At 33.5% G+C, this 6072-nt stretch overlaps 1 protein-coding gene across 2 annotated transcripts in view; it reads left to right on the top strand.

The window, feature by feature from the left end:
- Positions 1–283: 283 nt before the first annotated feature.
- LOC145683845 (uncharacterized) overlaps positions 284–6072 on the top strand; it is a 445184-nt gene continuing 439395 nt past the window's right edge. For both annotated transcript variants that reach the window (XR_014131197.1, XR_014131198.1), the window contains exon 1: positions 284–1028. The gene's annotated coding sequence lies outside the window, so the exon portion shown is untranslated. The remainder of the gene's footprint in view (positions 1029–6072) is intronic.

Genomic DNA, 6072 nt, shown 5'->3' with positions numbered 1-6072 from the left:
GAGAAGTGTAATGGAAATTCAACCGATGGCGCAAGTAACATGCAAGAACAATATTAGGAATTTCAAAGCACCTATGATCAGTTACATGTGTTGTGTTGTGCTCATATACCCAATCTTGTATGCGATCTGACAAAAAAAAAAAAAAAAAGTTGCATTGATTCTGTATCATTGCTTATTCTGTGCGGTATTTATTCTTGAGTATTATCTGCGAATGGACATCTGGAAGATCAAAGGCGTCTTACAGTTATTGCAAAAACAAGATGGTAGAAAACACTCTGTTTTGCAGAAAAACTTTGGTCATTTTTCAAACCTAGAAAGTGCTTTGTACATAGAGTTGACCACAACAATAAAGAAAATTGTTTCTACAGAAAATATCAAACCACAACTTAGGTGGAAAGCGAAAGGATATATAGAAGATCTTCTCAAGTTCAAATAAATTCTGACAGCACGTATTCCTGAGAATATTTCAAGTGATGACACCTCTGTCAAACTATCTCCAAATACAGGGTGCTTGTGTATTGTAGTCGTATCGAATGGTGTAGACAACTCTACTCTGTCCTAATTGAAAGAGCAGGGAGCTGATTTTGAATCTGTTAAGAATGCAGCGTTAAGTTTTGCAGAATAGGCCAATGACGAATTTGTAGAATTAGAACGTGATTTCTTTGTTTCTACTGACCTGTAGACAACTCGCCTTCGGAGGTAGAAAAGGATGTTTCCGTATGAATGTGAAGATGACGCTACTTCTGATCCAATGACCAGGTACTGCATCGAAGCATTCAGCAGTATTGAATACAATAATTTCGAGCATTTCTTCAAAATTCAAGAAGTAAGATACTTTATGAAATTTTTGGACCCTAGAAACTTCAGCCAAGTAAAAGAAGTTCCAGACACGGCTTTCAATAAACAGTCTTTTCTTGGATTCTTGAAAGTCAGCCTTGATGACGAGTACAACCGAGAGGAATCGACTGATTCTATTGATGGCGCAAGTCATTCAGAATTCGAAGAAAATACATTTCTTCGCAAGGAAGGTGAGTGCAAAACGTGTTGCAAAAATTGTCCAATGTGCTTTTCTAATTTTGCAGAGTTGTAATTTGTAAAGTAATGCGTACCTAGGTTTGCTACTAGCATACAAATTTCTGTTGACTTTACCCATAACTCAGATACTACGTGAAAGATATTTTTCAAAACTGAAATACATTAGAAATAGGTTAAGGTGTACCATGTCTCAGAAACATTTGGAAACATTTATGTTGATGTCTATTGAAAAAGATTTGTTAAGGAATGTTTCGAATGAAAAGGTGATAGATACAGTAGCATCAAAAACTAGTACACTAAAACATCTGATTATTTTGTAATATAATATACGTACTCCTTAAATTTCATGCAATACTTTGAGCAATTCACAATAATATGCTGATAAAAGAATATAAGGTTTTAATTGTTAATTAGTTGAACCTGCGCTCTCCACACAGTGCATCATTCACGTATGAGCATGAATTTCCTTGTCATTCTTCAGAACATACGTACATGTCCATTTATAGACACAAGTGAAAGACTTCTTGATAAAAATCGGCAAGGGGTACCATAAAGAGATTTTTTCAATATCTCCCACCGTTTGCAAGATTTGAGCCTACATCCGGTTGGAGTTCTTAATTCATGTATGATCAGTGTTTCCTTTCTTCCTGCATGCAATATGTAATAAGCAAATACATTACACTCAAATAATTATAATGTCAGTGATATATGGTGTTCATTGAACAAAACACTCCAAACAATAAAGATTCATCTTAGACTGGAAAAATGCTTGTCCTTCGTTTTTCATTATCATTTGGCTATGAAACAAACGCCTGAAAGATATACTACTCCTGTATACAATTATATGATGTTGAAATGTATAACACGTAGGATATGCTCTTTTTTTAATTCATCATTTCCAGTGTATCCCTAAAAAATGTAATAAAGAAATGACGGCTGTTTTTTTTAATATTCAATTAGAACTGGACAATCTACACAAAATTTGGAATAGACCAGTGAAAACAGCACATTTCTAGCACTTATGGTTTTCGAGATCTCATTGTCGAAAGGATTGGAGACAAACATATAAACCTAGAATTTTAATATATAGACTAGCTGAACCTGCGCTCTCTACACAGCGCATCATTCGCATATGAACATGAATCTCCTTGCCATTCCTCACAACATCTGTACATGTCCCTTTACAGACAAAAGTTAAAGACGTCGTGATAAAAATCGGCAAAGTACTATAAAAGTGAGATTTTTTCGATTATTTTTTTAATATCTCGGACCGTTTGTAAGATTTGAGCCTACTTCCGGTTGAAGTTTCTAATTCATGTATAAGTATATTCTTTCTCCTTGCATGCAGTATGTAATAAGTAAATACATTACATACACAATTAATTATAATGTCAGTTATATATGTTTTTCATTGGGCAAAACACTCCAAAAATCTATTGTTCGATCCCAGATTCATCTTAGACTGGAGAAATGGTTATCCTTGCTTTTTCATTATTATTTGTCCATGAAACAAACGCCTGATACATATACAACCCAAATATACAACAATGTGGTGTTCAGTAGCGTAGCGTTAAGTTTAGCAATGGGTAGACACGATATATATATATATATATATATATATATATATATATATATATACAGAGAGAGAGAGAGAGAGAGAGAGAGCTCAGTGCTCTGCGATTATGCTCTGAGAATAAGTCAAATGGTGATGAGTTGGATGATAGTGGTGGAGTGACGAAATTGGGAGAGAACGGGAGAGAATCTCGAGAAAATCTACACACACAGTGTAAGTCCCGTATAAAACCAATTTGGTGGGATTTGGAATCTAACCACGGACCCTACGCGTCTGAGGTGATTGGTCTGCTACTGAGCTACCGAGCCTTCTCTTTAAATACTTGTTACAAAAATTTTCCATTTACATTATTCCATAATAGCAATAGCTTTAGACTTTTCGATTTAAACCGACCATTTTCTTTATTTATTTTGGAATTATTTGCAGTTTAAAACCTCACATATATCTATTATTTGGGGCCGCGGTGGCTCAGTGGTGCATGTGGTCTTTGGTTCGATCCCAGTTCGCGCCAAGCGAATTTTGAGGTGGACAAACAACCGTGTGTGGGGTTTTCTTGGGGTTCTGCCGCTTCCTCCCACTTTCTTCATTCCACCATTTCATTCGTTTCACATCATCACCGTTTCCTTTAGCCCAGACTACATAACCGTGGAACGTAAAACTCAAAGACTTAATTTCATTTTTAATCTATTATTTAGAAAAAGTAGACACATGGTGCAAAATATCGCATCGATATCCAGAACCTAATAAAATTATGAGTTTAAGGTTTTTACTTTCTGATGAAAACCTCTGAGTGAATAAAATTATAGGAACTCTGTTTTAACGATAATTTCCGAAAGGTACATTTTCAGTGTAACAATTTTTACATTTTCATATACCTAGGTATATATATGTGAAACTTCTAACAAAATTTCGTCAGAAACTTATTTTCGCGAGGTTGCACTACTATATATAATATACAGAAAACCAATTTCGATAAACACATTCCTTAGCGATTAAATTAAACCAGTATATTGATATAAATTTATTCTGACAAATCTCGGTATATACAGTATTAAATTGAATTAATAATTTACATTTATGTATGATCTTCCTATTAGCTTTGCACGATTCCTGATTCAAAAAGTAAACTCATAAATTGGCTATTTTTAAAGTAAATACTAACTTTTATATAAAAGCTTAAACATGCCATTTAATAACAACTGGTGCAGTAAATCTATTTCCAATCATTTGATTTGCACATAATAACTAACTAACTTAGACAGACCCAACTACAAATTTACCTAACGATTTTAAAAGCTACAACAAAATAGCGGACTACAAAACCTCCTGCCCTTGCTTTTGAGTTTCCCAGTGTTGATACACTCTAGTGTTGCGATTAAACAGAAGCTGAACCTAGATCCTGAAAGATTTATATGAATTGCTGTATCCATAAACCTTCTTAAGGTAGATATTAATTTAGATTTTCATTTCCTTCTATTTCTTAATAATTTTCCTTGAAATATGATTGAATATCTAAAAGAAAGAATGAAAAGTATACTGAATTTAAAATGGTATCATTTCGCTAAGTATGGTGTCATTGCTACTGAGACGTTTTGCCGAGTGTCTCTTTGCTAGGTTGTTTCAGCGAGTGAGAAGCCTACAGCCACATGCGCGCGCCGCTTTCAAGTGGATTTGTTTCAGCCACGTTGAGACATATTTCTTGTTGTCTCTCTGTATTTGACGGAGATAGAACTTTTTTCCCGAGTTTTGAAAAGTAAAACTATTTAGAAAGACTCTACTACTATTCTTATTAACCAAGCTATCGCTGGCTCTAGTATTTCTATATTTTTCTTCAACATGAAATGTATATTAGTTCTTATTAATAAGGAAATTATGTTCTTTTATTATTAATAAAAATAATTATTATTAATAAGTTATGTTCTTTTAATTTGAAAGGGTAGACAGTGTCTCAATGTCTCATAGCACTCTACGCTACTGGTGTTGGAATGTATAATGCGTAACTTTGGTTTTCAAATCTTTCATTTACGGTTATTTATGATTTCACGTTTAATAGAGACAAACATTTTAAATGTGTGTACTTTAAATGAATTACTTAAATACATCTTTTTCATAGTGTTTATGTTTTAAAATTATTGTTCAAAGTCTTTGTATTTTAGTAGGCTTTCTCGAAAATCAATGCAAATGAACTGTTCTGCCATCTTTGGAGTTCTTTTAGACTATATGTTTGTGGACGTTTATATGTTTGTGGCGAATCCTTTCGCCAATGAGATCTCGGAAACTACAGGCTCTATAAAGATGAAGTTTTCATTGATCAATTGCAAATTTTGCGTAGATTGTCCAGTTCTAATTGAATATTTAAAATACATGGCCTTTATTTCTTTATTACATTTTTACCGGTACACTGGAAGTGTTAAAAAAAAAACACTAAAACATCTTATCCTAAGAAGGCAGGGATTGTAAAGAAGAAAAATCATTCTGGTGTTCGCAGCTAAATACTTTAAAACGATAACGTCGGGACAATTGATGTATTTTGCTTACGACAATGGCCCCAGATGTGCATATGTCATCAAGCTTTCACAAGTTATTCAGAGCTTGTAAAGGCACCCTTCTGATAAACAGTTAAATCCTACTTGAGTGTATACTGAAACACGAAAAAGCTAAAAACTGTTAATTCCCATTGCTACTTTATCAGGAAAATTACAATGAATTCAAGTTCCGATGACAATTTCAAGTGCCAAGTTTCTCATTCTGTCGCATAATATAAAAGTAGCGACGTTCACTTTATTTCAGTTCGTGAGTTATTCCTGTGCCTGAACTTGTCTTTAATTTGGGATATGCATAAATGTAGACACGGACGATGAACGTTGATTGACCGCAAATTTTTGTCACAAAGTATGCAATAAATTTGATGTAAACATGACTCAAACAGTAAACTGGTCTAAAAATACCTATAAATCGGTACATGGCAAGCGGTTTAAAGTCCTACAACGAAGATAGTTGATTAAAATGCTCGATAACAAGCCTACCATATTCCAGTTTCTAATTCTGATGGCTATTTGTCGCTATTTTAACTATGCATACTCCTTATCCTTTTAGTACACAATTGGCAGCATTAGTTAGAATGGAAAAGTTTCACTATTGTTCACATTCATTGTGCTACCAGGAGAGTTTCGAACTTTTGTAATATAACCTCTGAAGTCTTAAGAGCTCTGAGTAGTATACCTTCGGCTTCTTATTGCAAATTCAAATTGCACTATGTCTACGCTATCAAAGTACGTGATTCTGATAATCCAAATAAATTACAGGTTTAACATACTGAAGATCTATTTTTTAATAACAATACAGTTATTTATTTACGTGGAATCTACAGTACAGAAATGATAGCAAAATTACTTTTTTTCTTTTCCTTTACAAAGTTATGAACAAAATAGTACTCAAAGTTTAATTAATATTAACTTATATAA

Source organism: Thermobia domestica, chromosome 4 (assembly GCF_964235325.1).
Source record: "Thermobia domestica chromosome 4, izTheDome1.hap1.1, whole genome shotgun sequence".
NCBI lineage: Eukaryota > Metazoa > Arthropoda > Insecta > Zygentoma > Lepismatidae > Thermobia > Thermobia domestica.
The sequence above is the reverse complement of the archived record's forward strand: the minus strand, read 5'-3'. Positions and strand labels throughout refer to the sequence as shown.